The 25,040-nt window shown below is 38.1% G+C and overlaps 1 protein-coding gene across 7 annotated transcripts in view; it reads right to left on the bottom strand.

The window, feature by feature from the left end:
- Positions 1-25,040, bottom strand: part of LOC137244225 (lysosome membrane protein 2) — a 913,474-nt gene that overhangs the window by 390,548 nt on the left and 497,886 nt on the right. The window lies entirely within an intron of this gene.

Raw genomic sequence — 25,040 nt, 5'->3', positions numbered from 1 at the left:
AATTTTGCGAAGAAATGTAACATTATTTCGCAAAAGAGCAATAAATTCGTTTATTTTAATTTTATAATAAACTCCCCTTTTAGCTGTGAGTTATTAAAGGTATAAACGGCAACACTTTTAACCACCGACGACACATAATTTGGCTCGTGCCTATTGTATTTCGTCGGTTTATTGCTACGAGCATTGATATTTACATATCCATGGCCGTATACGCGGATTGCCATAATTGATTTGGTCGCTTCATAACGCGGAAAGCGACAAGTTGTTTTATTAATAACTTAAGACACTGCCACAACATCAAAGCGACCAAGCTTTTTATACATGTCTGCCTTTAATTGGAGTATTATTGAATATGTATATATGTATGTACATTTGTACTTTTTTGCTTTGGTTTGTATTTTCATACATATATATTCAATGATACAATGCTCAACATCTGATCAACAGGCACATGTCTTTTGTGTATTGTTGGTCTTATTTACATATTTAAGGGTTGATTTGAGGTAGGTCAAATGTATTTAAGTTTGACTTGGCTTATCAAACCTGCCTTTGAAAATATTCAAGTACATAGGTACTTACATCATTGTACTGAATAACACATATAAAATGCTTTAGGAAATTTCTTTATAGGTACCTCCCCTCCCACCCATAGTCCAAAACATAACTAAATATTTTTTTATTTATTCAATTGTTATCAAATATTTTATTTATTTCAATTTTTCAATTTATTAATAACTCATACTTCATGGTTAATATGCATACATTTTATGCAAATTAACGTTTTATAAATATGCAATGGATTTCGTGTGCACAAAAATTCCAAGTGTGCAAATGCCGTCGGCAAAACACTATTTGCATGCATATTTCAATTTGCATACATTTTCCTAACATTTTAATTTATTAACAAAAAGGGATGGGATAATTCATAAATGTATGATTAATTTACATACATTTCATGAAAGGGCATATTTTGGGTATATGAATAGGTTTTTGTTTGTAAAGAAATAAGCAAAATTTCTGCAATTTGCATCAACATAAAACAAGCAAATATATTGCTATTATTATATCAATTAAGTTCAAATTCATATTAAATCATAAAACAAGCAAATATATTGCTACAAGTAATAAAATTTAAATTTAATTAATCCTACTAAATACCTATATTCCCACAAAGAAATCATATTAAGAGTAAATCCAGAGAATTTATACACCAGCTGAAACTGTTGACAGAGAATTTTCTGCTGTTAACTGGTTAACATTGAAATTGGATTGTGTGTGGTGAAGTGCAAGACGTGTTCACATGCAAAAAAGTTGGAATCTAGCAAAAACGCCTTCTCATTGTGTTTAAATTCTCTGATATAAATATGATCGCAGAAACAGAGAATTTAAACACAATGACAGAGAATTTAAACACAATGAGAAGGCGTTTTTGCTAGATTCCAACTTTTTTGCATGTGAACGCGTCTTGCACTTCACCACACATAATCCAATTTTAACCAGTTAACAGCAGAAAATTCTCTGTCAACAGTTTCAGCTGGTGTATAAATTCTCTATATTTTCTCTTAATATGATTTCTTTGTGGGAATATAGTAGGATTATATTTAAATTTTATTATTTGTAGCAATGTATTTGCATGTTTTATGATTTAATATGAATTTGAATTTAATTAATATAATTTAGAAATTTTAAAAAAGGTAAAATAAGCTTAATTTTAATGGTAAATGGAGGGTTGAAAATGGCCTTGTGGCGTGCAAATTCGTATATACGATCAAAGTAGCAGATAAGACAACATAAAAGTCATAGTAGGTTTGGCGCACCTGTTAGGCCTCGTTTAAGGCTGCAGGTGTTTCAGGTTCGAACCTCAATAAAGCTTGTTTTCTGTTTTTTTTTTTTTATTGATGAAAAATCCCGTTAACATATCGAATTATGAATTTTCGATAAGCAAAAGCCGAAAAGTCGATGTGATTTTGCTTATTATATTTGTTAATTATATCCTTTTTTCTGTAATTTGAAATAATAATCCAAGTATACAGTTTTATAGCCCTTTTATTTCTACCCTTACAAAGTGCAAATGTCAAGTTCATAGAAAATTCCGCCGATTTTTGGCAATTTTTTCCGTTTTTGACTATTTTGCGTTTCAAATCTTTGATTACCTTATTCTGACCTGATCAATTGACCATGTATATTTACAAATATATTGCTAGAGTTGCGCTTTTTCGTTCATTTCAGAGATTCGGTTCTTTCGTTCTTTTTGTTCATCTGTTACTTTTTTTTAAGCAAATTTGTTCACTGCCGCTCAGACCGACGAAAAAAGTCAACAAGTATAGAGGGGGGTGTGTATGCAGCAATGCTTTGTGTAGGTATGTATATTTAAATGTGTTATGAATAAATAAGTTAATATATATACATATGTATAATTAACTTCAAAAAAAGTTACAAATTTCGGAAGATCGAGGAATTTGAAGCAGACCAGGCACAATTTGTAAATATGAACATAAATGTAATAATTAGTTTCTTACAAAAGATGTTTTTCATAAATATATACACACATATCGCATAAGTGGCATCATCGACATTCGTGCTCACTGTGAATTTCTACGTATGTATGTATGAATTTACAATGTTCGTGAACGAGAAGAGAGAAAGAATAACATTAGGTAAAACGAACTAAAAGAACAAATAGAACCGAAATCGAAGATCTAGTTCACTTGTTCAGTTGAGAGACCCGGTCAATTGAACATGTTCAGAAAGAAACGACCCAACTCTATACATTGCGCTTGCAAGTGTGAACGACCTCAAAAATATTTCGCTTTTGCTATTTTCTTTGTGGGTCAGGTGAAGGCGGCGAGGAAAAAGGAAATTTTTTTCTTCTCATTCGAAACTTCGAAATATCAGAACAGAAATGGAAATATGAAGTTTGGTATGGTATAGCCTCATGCGTAAAAGGAATAGCATATGTGCGTACGAAAGCCAAAAAACTATTTTCATACATTTAACACACGCGCCAATTTTTATGAGTGCCTGGTAATATAAAAATGTTTCTTGCCCAATGATTTATTTACACTTTGAAGACAAGGAAGGAAGATACTGGATTTTTCACAATGTCTTTGAAAACATTAATTCTATAAGTTTGCTTTTGGACAATGTGTAGTAGGCGGGAAAGGAAGTTTTTCTCTTAGGTGTAGTAGTTTTGGGCTATATGTACGAGGCCAGACAGGCTTTGAATGTGTTAGTAAGCGGAATCAAGTAGAAATAAAAATTTTGTCTGACTTCGATTTATTGTTCTTCATCTTATGTTTGTGATTTTGTTGTTGAGACGTAGGCGGGAATGTAAGATTTCCTCGCCAAAATCTAAGGCCTATATGTACGAAGCCGGACGGAATGTTTTAATGTGTTGGTAATAAGAATCGACACAAAATCAAAATTTAAGATTTTGTCTCTTTTTGACTTTTGTGCTTGAGGATGAAGCGAAGGCGGGTATGGAAATTAGGAAAAATGTTTGCATATTTTTAGCGACATTTGCTATTTTGTATGGTCGCCTATTACCATGCCAGCTTTCAATGGTCTTGAAATGCCCTTTTTAGCTTTGAGAACAATTTCTAACAATTGAAAGTAATTCAACAATTGTTTGAATTTGGTTAGCTTTTAATTTTGTCAAATGGTTTAAGCACATTTTTATATATTCTTGCACAAAAATTTGCTTTGATATTGCATTGTGAGAAAACGCGCTTATCGGCAAAATTTTGCTATTTTGGCGCAATATCAGAATTTTTATAATTTCAGCTAAAAAAAAAAAAATAAAGAAGGATTTTAACTGGAGCGGGCTTCGAACCCACGAAATCGTACAACAATGTAGTTGCCAACACAGCTGTGCCACAATAGCTCGTGGAGTTTAATAGCCTAACAGGCAGTTATAAGCACGAGCTTCAATCTAGTGAGTGGTGAGTGGTGAGTGAATGCGTGGAACATATATATAATTTCTAACTTGGAAACATATTTATATGTTGTACAAAGGAGATAGCCCTATTATCCTCTATGATTCGTATAGTACTTTTTACTTCGCAGCATTCATTAGAGATGCGAAATGTATGAGTTTCAATAAAGTGATGGTGAGTGAATGCGTGGAAGATATATATAACTAACGCTAATTTCTGACTTGGAAACATATTTATATGTTGTACAAAGGAGATATCCCTAGTACTTTTTACTTAGCAGCATTCATTAGAGATGCCAAATGCAATTTATATTATCTAGTAACCCTACACATTTTTATGGCCTGGTGAATCGGGCTCTTTTTCAAATTTTCTGCCTTCTTCTGTACCTTATAAAAAGAAACTTTTATTGATTTTTGATTGAAATTGATACAAGTGCTTTACACCTGCACCAAACACCCTATTAAATAATTGCCTCCTAAGACCTTACTTAATGGGGCAAGTCAATTTACAATGAATCATCATAATTTATTTACAAAAAATCAGAGAATTAAAATTTCAAATATAATTGCTCTGATCAGAGAATTTTTTGGTAACAGACGAACAGAGAAAATCGTTAAGAGAATTTTCTGTTACGTCTTGCACCCTGTTAAGTTAGCATGAATTTGGGGACTAGTGGTGAAGTGCAAGACGTGTCACATGCAAATGGATCGTATGCAGTGGATACCAAAAAAAACGCCTTCTCATTGTGTTTAAATTCTCTGCTGCGATGAAGTATAATATCACGGGATTGAAGCTGATCACCAAGAATTACAATTGCAACCTCATCAATTGTCGGTGCATTGAATCGCCTTTCATGCTCTCCAAAAGGTGTTCTATCAGCCCTTATTACAATTTTGTGATTATCAGATGGCATACGATCGAGAGCAATTTTGAACAATTGAACTAATGCGTTATGCTGATGTAAAAACCTTTGTAGCTCACAAATAATTTCTCTCTTGTATTCAAAGCAATTGCACAACGTTGATCCAATTCACGATTTTCATCACCAATAAAATAAATTTGCAAAAATTCATAATCAGCGTCGGGGTATGGCAATAACGAACCAGCTTGATGATAAATTTGGCCCTGAATCTGCAACATGTATGCAATTTTAGGTATATGTTGCATAATAATTTTTAAAACTATAGAACAATTTTATGATTCAGATTTATTGGGACAATCCTGTTTAAGTATTTACCTTAAACGTCGGCATAAAATTATCTCTAATAATGTTAGTAGCACCAACAGAAGTCATTTGAAGTGCCGAATTGAATTGTTGAATATAACTCAAAAAGTGCTTCGAATTTTCAGAAGTCCCAAAAATTAATGAAGACAATGGTTCGGGTGGAGTTTGTAATGCTGGCAATCTCACTTTGCCATTAGCACAACACATGCCGGGCGTTTCACCTGGAAATTTAGCGGCATCACAATGTGGACATATTGCGTCCATTATTCCATTATATCCGGCAAACCCAAACTATCCGGGTACCACAATGCTTGTCCAAGGACGCCCAGTCCCAGGGCCACAACAGCAATTGCGTCCTAGCCTTCCACAACCCAGGTGTAGTCACCCGCCACTTACCCCCAGAGTGGCGGCGTCTCCCCATATGCACTTCAGAATTCTGCAGTTAAACTGTAATGGACTAACTGGGAAGATTACGGAGATAGTCGATTTCATGAAGCGGCACAGCATCCGCATTGCTGCGGTTCAAGAGACTAAACTCACAGCAAGATCTGCATTGCAGACCTGCTCTGGGTATAATGTCCACAGGAAAGACCGCGAGAGCGGAAATGGAGACGCCCTCGCGTTTATCATACACCACTCTGTGCAATATTATATATTCGATCCTGGCTTCGACCGCAGGGACAATGTCTTAGAACGTCAAGGCCTATCTGTCCGGTCAGGCGATGCAAACCTAGAAATCATTAACATCTACATCCCTCCAGCCACCTGTTGCCCCAGTAGATACCGCCCTAATATCAGGGCCTTACTCACTGGCAACAATCGCATTATCTTAGGCGATTTCAATGCCCATCATGATCTATGGCATTCAAACTTGCGGGCGGACAGTAGTGGTGAGATGTTGGCGGATCAAATATAAGAAACGACGTTCTGCACAATAAACGGAGACGCCCCCACACGTATGATAGGAAGCTGTCACAGTTCGCCAGATATCTCAATCGTGAGCGCAGAACTCGTAAACTACGTCAACTGGCAGCCGATGGTAACATTGGCATCCGACCACCTGCCCATACTTATTTCGCTCGAGCGTACCGCCGACTTCATCGTCAAAACGCACTTTCATAAAATTCAAAAAAGGAAAGTAGGAAGATTATAAATCTTTTACAGACACCCGCTTTGCTGCCCTCCCTATCCCGACTGATGCCCGCCAAGGGGAGCGTGCCTTCCGTAAGGTCATTGAATCCGCCTCGGCACGTTTCATTCCCGCCGGGAGAATTCCCGAAATCCGGCCCCACTTCCCGGCGGAGGCCGCAAACTTAGCGAGAGAACGTGACCTTATAAGGCAGCTTGATTCAGGCGACCCCCAAATAAGGGATATAAACCAACGCATCAGATTGCTTGTGGACGAACACAAGAGGGCGAAATGGGAGGGGCACCTAAGAGGTTGTAACCTCTCTACCGGTGTGGGTAAACTTTGGTTCACCGTAAAGTCCCTATCGAATCCGACTAAGCACAAAGACAAAGTTTCCATCGCCTTTGGTGACAAAGTGCTGTCGGATGCGAAAAAATGCGCGAGCGCTTTCTGCCGACAATATATAATGCATCCTACGGTCGACAAAGATAGACAGAGAGCCAATAGACACGCACATAAACACAAATTCAGGGCGTCACCAATCACCATCACCGCTAAAGAGGTTGAGGACGTCATTGGTCGCGCTAAACCATTCAAAGCAGTGGGCCCAGACGGCATAGCCATGCCGATGCTTAAAAGCCTAGGGAAAGAGGGTTTCAAATATTTAGAGCATGTCTTCAACCTGTCTCTTTCCACCTTTGTCATACCCGAGAAATGGAAAATGGCCAAGGTGGTCCCGCCATTAAATCCTGGGAAACCAGCTAACATAGGTGAGTCGTATCGTCCGATATCTCTCCTATCGCTAGTGGCAAAGACGCTTGAAGCCATTTTGCTCCCTTATTTCCAAGCAAATATGCAGCTAGCCCCTCATCAGCATGGCTTCAAAAAACTCCATAGCACTACCACCGCGCTAAATGCCATTAGCACCCAGATAAATTGCGGTTTAAATCAATACCCCCACCATAGGACAGTACTCGTAGCGCTAGACCTATCAAAAGCTTTTGATACGGTCAACCATGGCTCGTTACTGCAAGACCTGGAAGGGTCTACCTTTCCCCCATGTCTTAAAAGGTGAACCGAAAATTATCTGGGTGGTCGGCAGGCATCGGTGCAATTTAGAAACGAAACATCAAAGCCAAGAAGAATTAAACAAGGGGTGCCACAGGGTGGTGTCCTCTCCCCACTTTTGTTTAATTTCTACATATCTAAGCTACCTTCACCACCGGAAGGAGTCACAATCGTTTCCTACGCCGATGACTGCACAATAATGGCCACAGGCCCAGGCCCAAAGATCGATGCGATATGCAATAAAATAAACGGCTACCTCCCTGATCTCTCCAGTTTTTTCGCCTCGCGAAACCTGGAATTATCACCGGCTAAATCTTCCGCGACCTTAGTTACAACATGGACGTCCCAAATGTCGACCAATTTGAACATCCACGTCGATGGCACTACGCTACCGACTGTCCTACACCCCAAAATCTTGGGTGTGACGTTTGATCAGGATCTACATTTTGGTGAGCACGCAGCCGCAATTGTTCCGAGAATTAAGAGCCGTAACAAAATCCTCAAATCCCTCGCTGGCAGTACCTGGGGAAAAGATAAAGAAACGCTCATGACTACATACAAAGCAATTAGCCAGCCGATTACGTGCTACGCGTCACCCATATGGTCGCCAAGCCTAAAAATTACCCACTGGAAGAAACTACAGGCCTGCCAAAATATTGCTCTCAGAATCGCCACGGGCTGTCTTCTTATGTCCCCAGAACACCATCTGCATAATGAGGCGAGAATACTCCCCATGAGGGAGAGAAATGAGATGCTGACCACACAGTTCCTGTTGAATACCCAGAAACCTGGGCATCCCAACAGACATATGATTGATGAACCAGCACCGCCTAGGGGCTTAAGGAGTCATCTCCGTAAGCATTTTGAGGAATTACGGCACCTGAGAACCCTGCCGTATGAAGCGAAAAAACACAAGTCATCTCCGTAAGCATTTTGAGGAATTACGGCACCTGAGAACCCAGCCGTATGAAGGGAAAAAACACAAGCAGGTCCTTGGTGAACTCCATAAACAGGCGTCGGACCTTTATGCCGGGAATTGCCCGGTGAATCCAGTACTTAAAGAAAAGTATCCAAAACTCGCGGAAGAGGAACGCATACTCCCCAGGGAAACGCGTGTCACTCTTGCTCAACTTCGTTCTGGATACTGTAACAGGTCAAACCCTTACCTATCCAGAATCAAACCCGACATACAAAATGTATGCCCCGCTTGGAATGTGTCCCCACATGACACCAACCATCTCTTCAATTGTAATGTGGAACCAACGCCTCTAACACCCCTTTCCTTATGGTCCACCCCTGTTGAAACGGCAAGCTTCCTTGGACTCCCGTTAGAGGATATTGATGATAATTTGTGATGGGTCGCGGCTATTAGGTGGGGCGAGCATTGCTACTACAACAACAACAACAAAAACAACAACAACGTCTAAATTTTATTCGTTTCAACCAAGCAAAATTAAGAGCTGAACAATATATTCATTTGCAAGATGCTATAGCGAATGATACTAATATTAATGACATCGAACGTTTAACTATATTGCCATCTTCGTATATTGGTAGGCCACGGAATATGAACGAATGTACACAATACGCAATGTGTTATGTACGAAAATACGGTCGACCGGATCTGTTCATTACATTTACATGTAATCCGCAGTGGGATGACATCAAAAACAATTTATTTGCAGGACAGTCGACAACCGATCGTCATGACATTACTGCGCGTGTTTTTCGTATAAAATGTAAAGCACTTATGGATTTAATTGTGAAATTATATGTATTTGGGGAGGTGCGTTGCCATATGTACTCCGTCGAATGGCAGAAAAGGGGATTGCCGCACGCACATATACTAATTTGGTTGGTACATAAAATAACTCCGGATCAAATCGATAACCTTATATCAGCTGAAATTCCTGATCACACTGCTGATCCTGAGCTATTTCAAGTTGTCGTTAAAAACATGATACATGGACCGTGCGGTGAACTTAATGTGAATTCACCATGTATGATTGCAGAAAAGTGTTCGAAGCGATACCCAAAGCAATTTACTTTATACACAATAACGGGCAATGACGGATATCCGTTGTATCGACGTGATAATAAAAATCATGAAATTACTCAGTATCAAATGGGGCGCTATATTAGTAGCAATGAAGCTATCTGCAGTATGTCGTTTCCAGTGCACGAAAGACACCCTGCGTTTGTTCACTTGGCTGTACATCTTGAGAATGGCCCACGTGTTTATTTTAAGGTGGCAAATGTATTGTAAAGAGCAGCACAACCACCAGCAATTACGTTAACAGCTTTTTTCAAATATGCGAAACTGATACATCTGCGATAGCTTTGTTATATTCCGAAGTGCCTCAGTATTACACATGGAATGTGTGTTCGAAAAAATTTCAAAGACGTAAACTAGAAACAGCAGTTCATGGGCATCCTGGCATCTTCCAAAGAGATGCAATTGCAAACAATGTTGAGTGTTTTTATTTGAGATTGTTATTAGTTAACGTGAATGGCCCAAAATCATTTCAAGAATTGAGAACAACGGTCGTTTGTGGCAAACATACCGTGAAGCATGCCAACTTTAGCATTTGTTGGAGGATGATGCACATTGGGATTCAACACTTCATGGTGCATCTATTTCGGCTCATCCTCAACAAATACGTATGCAATTTTTTTTTTTTTTATTTGCCATTATATTATAAACATGTATGCCATCAAATCCACTTGAATTATGGAACAAATATAAACGTTATATTTTAGAAGATATTTTAATTCGTATGCGTCATCATACAAGAAATCCTTATTTGTTGGTAACTTTGGAAATGTACAACGCAGCTTTGATAATAATTGAAGATATGTGTCTAACGATTGCAGATAAAACATTAGTACAATTGGGTATGGTCGCACCCAATCGTGAGATGCATGATCTGTTTGATCGTGAATTGCAACGTGAGCAGGAATTCAATTCTAATGATTTGCGTTTATTTGTAGAATCCAATATAACCAAAATGAATATTCGGCAAGAACATTTATATGACACAATCATGCAAGCCGTTTCCAATAATGCAGGTGGACTATATTTCTTTGATGCACCTGGTGGTACAGGCAAAAAGTTCGTTATATCACTGATTTTAGCGACTATTCGATCGGAAGAGGAAATTGCATTGGCACTTGCAAATGCAATGGCGAATAAAAAATAACTGGAATCATTTAATCGAACAATGCAAGATTTACGTGGCAATCAACAGCTTTTTGGTGGTGCTTTGATATTACTCTCAGGGGATTTTCGACAAACATTACCTGTCATTCCTCGATCAACTCCTGCTGATGAAATAAATGCCTATTTGAAGTCATCAGTTCTTTGGAGATATGTACAAAAATTGACACTGAACATTAATATGCGTATTCACTTACAAAATGATTCAGCTGCCCATGAGTTTTCAAAACAATTGTTAGAAATTGGTGATGGAAAAATACGAATCGACAGAACCAACGGATTGATCACTGTACCGAACAGTTTTTGTACAATTACGAAATCGATAGATGAATTGATTGAATGTGTTTTTCCAAATATTGTTCAGAATTACAGAAATCATGATTGGTTGAGAGAACGCGCCATTTTAGCACCGAAGAACATTCTTATCAATGCCATTAATTTTCAAATTCAAGCAAAACTCCCAGGTGTAGTCAAGACATATGTATATATCAATTGACAGTGCTATGCATCAATATGAGGCAATAAATTATCCAATTGAATTTTTAAATTCATTAGAACCAGCTGGTATGCCACCGCATTGTTTGAATCTGAAAGTGGGCCCTTTGATTATATTATTGCAAAATATTAATCCACCAAAACTGTGTAATGGCACCAGATTGGCAGTGAAAAATTTATTGCCAAATTTGATTGAAGCTACGATCTTAACTGGTAAATCAAAAGGAGAAGTTTGTTTAATACCGCGTATCCCTATGATTCCAAATGATATGCTATTTGAATTCAAACGATTACAATATCCTGTGCGTTTATCATTTGCGATGTCCATCAACAAAGCCCAAGGGTAAACACTTAACACTTGTGGTGTGAATTTGAAGGAATCATGTTTTTCACATGGCCAACTTTATGTTGCCTGTTCCAGAGTCGGTACCCCCAGCCGTTTGTTTATTCATGTTCAAAATGGAAAAACAAAAAATATTGTTATCCAAATGTTTTGGATTAAGTTTTAAAATAGCTAGCAAATAATAAAATATCTTTTTTTTTTGTAATAAATGAGTTTGATTTAATATTTCACTTTATACGTAGGGAAGCACGTACCGGGCCGCTAGTAATTGTATAGTTGTATAATTTCACGGTAGAAATGGTTTAAAAGCATTCCCTTCATGGGCCACCAAAAAATGTGTAGTATTGTGGAATACTCTTGTTATTGGGGTTCCTTTTGTTGTGTGATATAGTTGTCTGCAGCAAGTGGAAGAGGTAGGAGCACCCCACATTTCTGGTTGTAATTAAATTTGAAATAAATTGACTCACCGAAGCAATATGGCGTAGTTCAAAATCGACAGAATATCATGAACTTTTCTTCCTCTAAAGAAAAATCGAAGGAGACTCAGCTTCGGTCTTGTGATAATTTTTATTATTATTGAATAAATGAATTGTACAAATAACTTTGGTTTTACCTTGAATAAATCCAATCATGCAATGACCATCAAGGTCAGCAGTTTTAGGATGTATTTGAAGTTGGCTGCATAGCCCACACTTTATTTTACAAACTATGCCGCGTTCCAATGACTTGGAACTTTATTGTGCAAACTATGCCGCATCCCATTGAGTTGGAACTTTGCACATCAGATCAACTGCAAATTGGAAATCTTGATTGGTGATGGGTAGTCAATTTTAATGAAAATATTAATGTTATTCGTTGCATATTGTACAGCCCCTATTAATACACCCGAGCAATGTGAATTTTATTATAAAGCAACTGCGCTTTAGGTTAGGTCATCCTAAGCAGCTCATTCGGAGCCAACTGAAAGTTATACGAGAGGTACTACCTATCTCAGAAGCTAATATTGGCAAAATTAGTCTCGTTCGCAACCACAACTAAGAACCTTACAGTTTTCCTTCAGTCTATAGGTGGAGATAAACACTTGTCCAATCCAATGTTATTGGACGAACTAGTGGCGAAGCTTTCTCTTAATAAACGTTGGGATTGGGCTCGTCATTCTTCTTCTATTCGGCCACTTCCAACCATAGTAAATTATAGTGAATGGTTAACTGAGGTTGCGAGCTTCGTACAGATGGTACCGACCAGTGATGCAAAAGAATCTAAACGACGCGTAGTATTGCATACAGCCGGCGAACAACGTACTACCAAATGCATCGTTTGTCAAGGTGATCATAAATCTACTGAGTGTAGATGTCTGCTCGAAGCCAATGTACCGGAGCGCTGGAAACTGGTAAACGATTACGTCTTTGTTTTAGCTGTCTTTGGCCTGGTCACTCTACTCGCGACTGCCGCAGCCGCAAATCTTGCTCAGTGAAAGGTTGCTCCAAGTTCCACAATCGTCTGTTGCATGAGTGTCAGAGTGATCAGCCAGCCAAATCTCAAGCGCCTGAATCACCAAGCCCTAAAAATCCGGCCCTCAACTGCTTCGCACGCGCTAATGCAAATCTGCTATTTAGAGTGATTCCTGTTACGCTCTACGGACCAAATAACCGACTCAATACGTATGCATTACTCGATGAAGGATACTCAATTACGATGATGGACGATTCTTTTGTAAAGGAACTTGGACTTCGCGCCGAAAAACGTCACGTAGAAATTCAATGGTTTGGAGGTAACGCCGTAAATCAGCCCGTCGCCTTCGTTGATTTGTTTGTCAGTGGTTTGGGAATGCAGAAACGTCATATTCTCCGGAATGTCCATGGTGTAGCCAATTTAAACTTTCCAATGCAAAGCCTCAGTCAGAGTGATATCCGTAATGCCGAAAAGTATCAAGGTAAAATGCCAGTACAGCCGTATCAAAACGTAACGCCTAAATTTTTAATTGGACTAGACCACTGCTATCTCGGTTTGCCTACCCAAGCGACGACAACGAACCATACGTAGCGTTTACAGATTTCGGTTTTGTCATATTTGGACCGTCGACCACTTCGCCGCCAAGGAAGCTGTCTTGCCTTCACGTGAACGCATCATACTACCAGCTGCACAATATGAATAAAGAATATTTCAGCGTCGACTCATTTGGAGTAAGAGCTCCACCGCCGATTGAAAGCCAGATGATATACGGGCAAACGTACGTGAAGAAACTACAGTGAGGTTGAATGGTAGATTTCAAAGCGGGTTGTTGTGGAAGCATGACAGGATCGAGCTACCGGACAGTTACAGCATGGCATTGAGACGCCTTGTGGGCATCGAACGACGTATGGCTAAGGATAGCGAGTTTGGCAAGGCCTACCAAAATATCATCGAAACGTATGTCGTCAAAAATTATGCCCGTAAGCTGCTGCCACGTGAAGCCGCGGAAACAACTGCAAGGACTTGGTCTCTTCGGCACTTTGGGGTGGTAAACCCCCAAAAGCCAGGTAAACTGCGATTGGTGTTCGATGCAGCAGCGACGTGGAATGGTGTTTCGCTGCATTTCCAATTGCTTGAGGTTCCTCAGCAGTATCGATCTCTGGTGTCAGTTCTTTTTCATTTAAGAGAAGGTGCTGTTGAAGTATGCGCTGACATTCAGGAGGTGTTTCACCAAGTCGATATCCGCCCGGAAGATCGTTGCTCACAGAGTTTTTGTGGCGCGATGGTGATGGTCAGAAGGCTCCCGATGTTTACGAAATGACAGCCATGACGTTCGGTGTGGCATGCTCCCCATGTTCGGCCAACTATGTTAAAGTAAGGAACGCTTTAGAACATACAAATCATGATCAATGTGCAGTTAAAGCTATAATCGAGCGCCACTACGTTGATGACTATGTCGATGGTTTCGATACCGTCTCCGAAGCCATACATATCTCGGAACAGGTTCGTCAAATTCATAAAGGTGCAAGTTTTCAGTTGCGGAAATTTAGGTCTAACGCCCGTGAAGTTGTTGCTGCATTGGACGGTGAAACCACAGCATTGCCAATTAAGTCAAAGGAATCCAGCACATCGGAGAAGATTCCGGGGATGGCGTGGCTAACACAAAGCGATACATTTACGTACCGGCCGGAATTTCATGGATATTGTACATCTGTAATCAGTGGTGATATTACGTCAACGAAACGATTGCTGTTAGGTGTAATAATGTCCATTTTTGATCCATTGGAATTCTTGAGCCACTTAACTATAACAGCTAAGTTTATGATGCGTGAGATCTGGAAGCGAGATCTAGGGTGGGACGAGCCAGTTACACCGGAAGTTAGCGCTATTTGCTTCCAATTTCGTAGACAAATGTTGAATGTATCCGATTGCCAAATTCCACTTCACTACTTCTACAAAGGAAAGCCAGAGTCCTCAAAATACAAATAAATGTAAGGCGCTATAACCTCCGAAGAGATCTAAGGCCGAGCTTCTCTTCCAATTTGCGTCGTGCTCCTCTTGATTTTCCCTACAAATTTAACGGACGGGACCTACATGTTTTATGCCGACTCCGAACGGCATCTTCGAGGCAGATGAGTTTTCACTGAGAGCTTTTAATTGCAGAAATACACTCGGAGCGCTTGCCAAACACTGCCGAGTGGCGACCCAGCTTAGAAAAATTTTCTTCTAATTGAAAAACCTTATTTCTAAAATTTTGATGTTGCTTTGGCCGGGGTGCGAACCCAAGGCATACGGTGTGGCAGGCGGAGCACGCAACCATCACACCACGGCACCAGAGTCCTTGCAACTACATATATTTGTTGACGCTAATGAGGATGCCTTTGCGGCTGTAGCATATTGGAGGTCGGAGACCTCATCGGGTGATGTGATTGTTTCAACCGTATTTGCCAAAACTAGAAGTGCACCTCTGAAGCTGCTCTTCACCCCAGACTCGAGTTGCAGGCGGCATTACTGGGATTGCGCATGATGTCGACGATAGTGGGGGAGCATACAGCGCGATATAACAAAATTGTGTTTGGGAGCGACTCGAAGACGGTCCCCTAGGGGATAACCAGTGAGCATTGCCGCTATAAAGCTTTCGTAGCCCAACGGATCGCCGAAATTCTGAGTGTGTCAAAGCCGTCGGATTGGAGATGGTTACCCACAAAGGAAAATGTTGCCGACGAGGCCACTCGAGTTCACAACGACGTAAATGTGGGTCCGTCCTCTCGATGGTATACGGATCCAGCGTTTTTAAATCGGCGTGAGCGTCAGTTGCCAACAGATACTTCCAATGATACAGCTACAGAGGATCATGAAGAACTGCAGACTAAATTTACACTTTTAGCTATTAAACAAACTTGTAATGATTTTGATAAGTTTTCAGCATATATAAAACTAAAAAGAGCCGTCGCCTGGGTTCTACGCTTCATTAGTAATTGCAAGTCAACCACCCGACGAGCCAGCAGTACATTGCGATACGGGTTGACTGCTTCGGAACTTGAATCAGCAGAGCATTTATTGTACCGCCAAGTGCAGAACGAAGCCTTTGCCGGCGAGATAACTCTTCTGAAGAATGGCGTCGCCGCGCCAGCTAACAGTTCACCGTACGTCTTTCGCCGTCCATAGATGTTCATGGACTCCTGCGGGTCAGTGGTCGCTTGAATGAAGCCAGCTTGTTGGCATACGACGCAAAACCTCCGATAATCCTACCGTCAAAACATCCCGTAACAAAGCTTATCGTCTTCCATGAGCATAGCGGTATGAAGCACTTGAACACCGTGGCGACAATTTGTATGATACGACAAAGGTTTTGGATCCCGAATCTAAGAAAGGTTCTTCGTGGAGTCATAGCAGGGTATAACACATGCAAAATTAAGAAGGCGAAGCCGCAGGCACCGCTGATGGCGCAATTTCCGGAGGATCGAGTTACTCCATATGTGAGACCATTCGCGTACACCGGCTTGGACTATTTTGGGCCTGTAAGCGTCACAGTTGGGAGGCGTACAGAGAAGAGATGGGTGGCCTTGTTCACATGCCTGACGATGAGGGCTATCCACCTTGAGGTTGCACATGACCTTTCAACGGACGCATGTATCCTTGCTTTGCGCAACTTTATGAATAGAAGAGGGGTTCCAAAACGGATACGATCGGATAATGGGAAAAATTTCGTCGGGGTGGACGGCGAGTTAAAGCGGTTCAAAGATATGATTGATTGCTACGAATTACAGAGCGAGCTGTCAAGTAAGAGCGTTGAGTGGGTATTTAACTGTCCTGAAAATCCATCGGCAGGGGGTGCTTGGGAACGCATGGTGCAATGCGTGAAAAAGGTACTACGTCATACGATGAAAGAGATACATCCAAAGTAGCACTCGTTTCAGTTTGTTCATTGAAGCTGAGATAATAGTGAACTCTCGGCCTCTAACGCATTTACCCGTTGACCCACAACAAGAGGAGCCTTTAACCACCAACCATCTTTTTCTGGGTAGCACCAACACAGCGCAAACCCCAAGCTTCATGAAGCCGCCGGCGAAGTACTGTTCCCTACGTAAGCAGTGGCATATCGTCAGGCAGATGCGAGATCGCTTCTGGAAGAGGTGGGTAGAGGAATATTTGCCAACACTTACTAGGCGGTCAAAGTGGTGTTCGCCTACAGACCCGCTGCGAGAAGGGGACTTGGTACTAATTTATGACCCTAACGAGCCTAGGAAAGAGTGGCGTCGTGGCAGGATCCAAAAAATATACCCTCGCAAGGATAGTCAAGTTCGGAGGGCAGACGTGCTGACACCTAATGGTTCGGTTCAGCGTCGTGCGTCAAAGCTGCCAAAGCTCGGCATGATGGTAAATCCAGCGTGATTCACGAGGGCGGGGATGTAATAGATTGAATTATTTGAAATGTAAACTAGCTGGCAACCTTAAGTTACCAAATGTATACTTCACCACAAATGCATCTCTGTTTAGTTGTCCTTTGTTCATCCCAGCTCTTTCTTCTTTGTTCCGTCATTTGCATATTCCATTGGTCTACAAAATTCCGTCATTGGAAAATTATCATGCGTAGCCAACGGACGGAGAACGTTACTGGGGTAAATAATATGTCTGTTTTATTGTCAAATTGAATGTTACATAACCTTTTTTACACAGAAATAAACTTGAATATAGAAGCTTGAAACTCGAATATTGCAATTCATGTTCATCCCAAATCCGAATTATTTGCTACGCTACACATGCTTTTGTAATTAGCTTCACCTTATTTGTAATCCCATCAGGGTCATATCGAGATCCGTCCGGGATACCGTCGGAGACATATCGGGACTTTTTCTGGACTATGTCAGGGTCACTTCGAGACTTTTACGGGATCATTTCTGGATGGTTTTCGGGATCCGGCCGGCATCCCGTCGGGATTATTTCGGGATAATTTTTGGATTTTTCCGGGATAATTTCTGAATGATTTTCGGGATATGCCAGGGATCCCGTCGAAGTTATTTCGGGACTTTTTCGGGACTATTTAAATATCAATTCTGGATGGATTTCGGGAGCCACCCGGGATACCGTCATTTCGGGACTTTTTCGGGAATATTTCGGGAATTTTTATGGACGATTTCGAGATCATTTGCGAATCCTTCAGAGATAAATTCTGGATGGTTTTCGGGATCCCGTCGGGGTCATATCAGGACCTTTTCGGGACTATTTCGGTATCGTTATGGGACCCTTCCGGGATCATTTCTGGGTATTTTTAAGGATCCGTCAGGCATCCCGTCGGAGTTATTTCGGGACTATTCCGGGATCATTTGGGAATCCTTCCGGTATCATTAATGGATGACTTTCGGGATCCCGTCAGCGTCATTTCGGGATCATTTGGGGGATTCTTCCGGGATCATTTCTGGATGGTTTTCGGGATCCCGTTAGGGTAATTTCGGGACTATTTCGGGATGATTTTGGGATCCCATCTGGATCATTTCGGGACTTTATCGCGATCATTTCTGAATAGTTTTGGGGTGCTTCTGGGTCCCGTGTGGGTTATTTCGGGACCTTTTCGAGAGTATTCCGGGATCATTTGGGGATCCTTCAGGGATCATTTCTGGATCCTTTTAGGGATCCCGTCGGGGTTATTTTGAGAACATTTGCGGATCCCTCAGGGATCATTTCGGGATTTGTCCGGGATCCCGTCAGGATCATTTCGGGACTATTTTTGTATCATTTTTGAACTCTTCCTGGATCATTTAAGGACTCTTCAAAACCGGTAGTTTAGCACACAGGCCTCTTTAAATTGTGAGCTTTTGTGGCCATGAATTTGCTGCAAATTATTCGTAATTAAAATTCGGTATGTTTTATCTTTAATATCTAACACAGCTTTTTCGTTCTGTTTTTGATTTTTTTAAATGCATCCTGTAACGAACTATTATAACTATAATTACACTCTTTGTAATATTTTAACCAACTAAATACCCGAAAAAGCAACACTATTTTCATCTAAAAAATTCTCTTTGGTTTTAGCTAATTATAGTTCTTTGAATAGTAATACCTTCACCCCTGTCATATCAATTAATTTAACTTAAAAACAAAATTTATTTTTTTAATTCGAAAAAACTGTATTGTACTATTCACGTAAGCGTGCCTTTCAGGCTATCAGCTCATTTGGTAATTTTTTTTACTCTATTATAAAAATAAAATACAGTGACAAAAATAATTTTTAAACAGATAACTTGATAAGCAGGCTAACGTGAATAGCCCATATATTTTATTTGCTCCTTGCGGACGGGGCCGCGTGTAAAGGCTAGTTATATATATATTAGGAATAACGAACTTTTTTTCTTGAAACAAGTTAGAAGTGCTTATGCTACCAATGCACTTATTTATAGAGCTTTACGGGAACTTAACACTCCATCGGGTTCTCTTATATCTGATTTATTTAGCTCTAAACCCAAATTTGTAGCTTAACTACATGTAAGTTTTGATTAATATTTTAATTGTATAATTTGTAATTTTTATATTGTTCACTTAACATATATTTTTTATAATAAGCAAAAAAATTTCAAGTTTTGTCATTAGTCTGTAAGTGCACTCTCGTCATGTATGACTACAAATATATAAAAATGGGTGGAGGAAAAGATGTCCGTTGCCGAAATGAATTTTTTTTTTGATAATTAACAGTAGTAATATGATGTATATTGGAACGATTTTCCGTCATCCCTTGTCAAATTTGGTTTCGAAATAAACCTGTTTCGTCGTTGTGCCATTATCAGTGTCGATTTTCGTTCTGATGATGGCACAACGACGAAACCGGTTTGTCTCGAAACCAAATTTGACAAGGGATGACGGAAAATCGTTCCAATATACATCCTTTATCCACCCTGTCGAAAAATCAACAAAACAAAATAAGTCAGTAGTAATATCGTTATAACGACGCGAAATATTTTATTGGTAAGTGTTGTGTCCGAGAGCAAATAAAAGACGTTGTTTAAGACAGTAGTTATAATTAGCAACTGTTCTAGTTTCATTTCATTTTCTGTCAATCATGAAACCTGCATAGCTACAAGGCTACAAAGACATATATTGATGTAAGGATATGGTAACATAGGAAAACACATAACACGCTCCTCCTTAACGAAGTTTCTTTGTTTTCATACCTATGTTAAAGTATTTCAATTAATAGTATTTTTGAATAAGAGTATATATACAATATTTTTTTTTTATTTATTTATTTATGTTTTTTGTTTTATTAAATTTAAATATTTAACTAAAACTTATATTTAACTTGGTTTTTTTGGACGTTATGCTCTACGTTCTACTTGTATATTTTCGTTGTCATTCGACGCATTTTCCAAATTTTCATTGTCATTACATTCATTTCGATGTGGACATTCAGAAGATACATTATTTTTCTCAGCACCAGCCGATTTACTTATCTCAGCTTCTCTGGATTCCTCCTCCAATATGATCAATATGTCTTTTAATTAATCTTTTGTTACTATCAAATGTGCAATTATAAAATCGTGGACCAATTTTGGATTGAATTGTCGCAGGGGACCAACTTGCTTTATTAGGATTTTTGTAATCTCTAATATAAACTGTATCTCCTGAATTAAACTGTACATATCTTTTTCCTGGATAATTTTTTGACTATTTTCTTGACTACGTAATATATTTTCTGTAATTTTAGGTGGTTTGACAAAATCGAAACGAGTTTTTATAAACCTGCCTAGGAAGAGCTTAGCTGGTGATTCAATGTTTTGTTACCCGATAATACATCAAAAACCTATTCAGGATTATATCAAAGTTTGTATCGCGTTCACTTCTCAAATTTGCTACTAAAGATTTCTTTAAACTTTTTAGAAAATTTTCAACTTGACCATTTGTTGATGGTTGCCCTGGTGATGTAAGTACGTGTTTAATATTGTTATATTCTAAGAAATTTTTAAACTCTTCCGAAACAAAATAACGACCGTTGTCACTTATAACTTTATTGACGATACGAAAACGGCAGAAACTTTCGCGAAGTTTTGAAATCACAAAAGGTGAAGTCATGTCTTTAGTTTTAAAACTTCGACCCATTTCGAACACGCATCTATATAAGTACTAACAGTTGAAATGCTTTTATAGACCCTGCAAAATCAATATGTATTCTGCTCCAAACTTAATCAGCAGGCTGCCATGAAATCAAAGCACTTTTGTTAGGACATCGTAAAAGTTCCTGATATGGAATACATTCTTAATTAACTTCATAAGTGTGAGTCATGTAACTGCCCTAGATAAAGAAACTTTTATTCAATAAAGAATACGCCTAAATGTATGCGTCAATATCTTTTATTTTTCACAACAATGAAAATTTTTGAAAATTGAAAAATTAATATTGAAAATTAAAATACTGATAAAACATTTTAAAATTACAAAGCTCAAAGTAACTTAAATCAAAGTTAAATAAAAATAATAAGAACCCTACATTACTCCTCCTTCAAGAAAATTTATCGTTAAACAAATTGAATGTAACTCTCTTTTTATGTAAATTCTTGGTGTTGTTTGTGTCTGTTGTTTCAATTATTGCAGGTTTTAATCTATCAATAGGAATAGTTTTAATATTATTATCTATTTCAAGTTTAAAACATTTTTGGTCTTTTTCCACAATTTTGTAAGGTCCTTCATATGGTTGTTGTAATGAATGTTTATTAATGACTCGAACAAATGCAAATTTACAAATTTGAAGATCTTTTGGAACGTAAATTCGAGTATCAGCATCTTTATGATGACTTAAATTTGATCTAACATTTCGAAAATGTTCACGTAAATTTCTTAAAATTTCAGTTGATGAGAAATTTTTAGCTGATGGCACAACAAGTTCCCCTGGCAAACGTAAATTCTGACCGAAAACCATTTCCGCTGGTGTAGCCGAAATATCTTCTTTGTAAATAGATCGAAAACCAAGTAATATGATAGGTAACTCGTCATACCAATTATTTGTGTCCTCTCTAGCTATTATAGTAGTATTTAATTGTCTATGAAACCTTTCAAACATACCATTTCCTTGAGGGTGATATGCGGATGTTGTAATTTGGTGACTACCAAGTAATTTAGTTAACTCTGAAAACAATTTCGATGTAAATTGGCTACCTTGATCAGTTGTTATCTTTAACGGAAATCTAAACCGAGAAATATATTCTCTAAAAGACTTATTTGCAATTGTAGTTGCTGAAATATCTTTTAATGCATATGCCTCAGGCCACCGGGTAAATCTTTCAATAATCGTTAAAATATAGCGATGTCCTTTTGAAATAGGTAATGGTCCAACTATATCTAAATGGATGTGTTTTTGGTAGATTAACCAAATATTTAAATATTTATTTTTTAATTTTGAATTTAGAAAATATTTAACTTAATTCCTTTAAAAGATGTTTTTTTGATACTTCCAATATTTTCATTTTGAAATATTATACAAAATAAAATGATTTAAAAATAATTTATAAAAACAAAGTATATATAACTAAAGTAGATAACCCTATATTTACTCCCCCTCCAGTGAAACGAAAATTTTATTTTTTAAATATTAATTTACAGTGTATATTACTTTCTGTAAGAATTTTGTATTGTAGTTTAAAAAATATTTGAATTGTATGTAAATTGCGTTAGAAGTTTATGTTAGTATTGATGTAAGTACCCAACCTTTTGATGATTTGATGTACTTGATAACAGATTTTTAGTTGTTGTTAATGTTTACTTGTATTATTAACATTTTATGTATATTAATATTTGGTTGTGTTATTTCTATGTTGTTTGAGAAATATTGTTATTTATCGTGATGTGCTTGAAGAACCTAGGATGAGGTTGAATAATAGTAGATTGCAACTGTGTGTGCACAATTACTCAAAAATTAAAACTTGTACCAGTCAAACAAACCACCGCTGTATAGCTAAATGGTTAGCGCAGCATGCCTAAAGCGTACTGATGATGAAGGCTTAGCACCCTTCGAAATGGATCTATCTGCGCAGCTATGGCAGGTTGTCGGAAAAATTTTCTACTTACTATTCCAAAAACAAAATACAATTTTTCAAATTTAGAAAAATTAAAAAATAACAATAATTATCATTGGAAAAAAATTATTGTTCTGGCCTTGAGCTCGATTCGAACCTTGAATGATTTATCAATAGGCCGATAAAAACAAAAACAATTGTTAATAAACCATGAGCACTGGGGAATGTCAAACAAAGTAATTGACAATATACAAAAATCCAGCATTATCAGTGATTTGCACCAGATGGCGCAACACTGAATAAATATAGTTGGTAAAAAGGAATAGAAGTAGCAAATTTGCCAGTCAAACAAACCACCGCTGTATAGCTAAATGGTTAGCGCAGCATGCCTAAAGCGTACTGATGATGAAGGCTTAGCACCCTTCGAAATGGATCTATCTGCGCAGCTATGGCAGGTTGTCTGGAAAATTTTCTACTTACTATTCCAAAAACAAAATTCAATTTTTCAAATTTAGAAAAATTAAAAAATAACAATAATTATCATTAGAAAAAAATTATTGTTCTGGCCTTGAGCTCGATTCGAACCTTGAATGATTTATCAATAGGCCGATAAAAACAAAAACAATTGTTAATAAACCATGAGCACTTGGGAATGTCAAACAAAGTAATTGACAATAAACAAAAATCAAGCATTATCAGTGCTTTGCACCAGATGGCGCAACACTGAATAAATATAGTTGGTAAAAAGGAATAGAGGTAGCAAATTTGCCAGTCAAACAAACCACCGCTGTATAGCTAAATGGTTAGCGCAGCATGCCTAAAGCGTACTGATGATGAAGGCTTAGCACCCTTCGAAATGGATCTATCTGCGCAGCTATGGCAGGTTGTCTGGAAAATTTTCTACTTACTATTCCAAAAACAAAATTCAATTTTTCAAATTTAGAAAAATTAAAAAATAACAATAATTATCATTAGAAAAAAATTATTGTTCTGGCCTTGAGCTCGATTCGAACCTTGAATGATTTATCAATAGGCCGATAAAAACAAAAACAATTATTAAAACTTGTATTATGCAGAATGTATGTTCAATATATAATTGTATTCTGCATAATGTATGTCCAAGTTGTTGATAAGGAATGAAAAGTTGATTCCTTTAATTGTTTGAGGGTGAAATTGTAATTGATTTATATTATGTTAGTGAGCATAAATTGAGTTTTTTATATGATTTTAATTTCAATACGAAAGAATTGATATGTCAATAAAAATTTTTTAAGAAATCTTTTGAGATTTTTTAAAATTGATTATAGTATTTAGTTTGATTTAAAAAGTTTTAAGTTGTTTGTTATTTTTAATTGGAAATGAGATTGGTAAAATATGAATTTGAGTTTATCAGGTAGGTTCTGAAATTCGAGTGAAAGTGAATATGAAAATGAAACCTAAAACGAGGGAATTAAAATTTGGTGTTCTGCAAACCGAGTTTTTCATTCATTTTCTTGCTCGTTTTAAATTCTTCCTTAAAATGAACTTAGCATTTGACAGTTGTCAATTGATAAAGAAAAAATAATACATTTTAGGGAAAAATAAAACTTAAAATAAAAAATGAGTGCTATAACAACGCTTTCGTTTATTATTTTGGAAAATGAGAGAAATGGAGAAGAAGCTCTTCATAGAAAGATAGTCCGTGACCACTCAAATCCATTAGATGTGCCGGAATCTGCGTAAGTTTGTAGGGCATGCGGTGTATTCTGCTTTTTACATAGTGATTCTCATTATAGTTTCGTGTCCAGCTATCGTGTTAGCAAAGAAGCATTCATTATGCTCTTAAATATTGCTGCGCCACATATAAAGCACACTTGGCTTCCAACGACACTGCAAATGGCTGCAACTTTGCGATTTTTAGCCGAAGGTGGCTTCCAAAAAGCTGTGGGTAAGGATAGCTACATCGCTATGGGGCGAAGCACGGTATCAAAGGTGTTAAAAGAAGTGCTGCGTATTTTGGAAAAATACTTGTGTTCCCGGTGGATTAAGTTGCGAAAGATAGAAAGCGAACTGACTCAATCGAAGCAATATTTTCAGCAACACTTTGGGATTCCTGGAGTAATTGGCTGCATAGACGGGACGCACATACAAATAACTAAACCTAATAAAGATCACAGCATATTTTATAACCGTAAG

Source organism: Eurosta solidaginis, chromosome 3 (genome assembly GCF_040869045.1).
Source record: "Eurosta solidaginis isolate ZX-2024a chromosome 3, ASM4086904v1, whole genome shotgun sequence".
Taxonomy (NCBI): domain Eukaryota; kingdom Metazoa; phylum Arthropoda; class Insecta; order Diptera; family Tephritidae; genus Eurosta; species Eurosta solidaginis.
The sequence above is the reverse complement of the archived record's forward strand: the minus strand, read 5'-3'. Positions and strand labels throughout refer to the sequence as shown.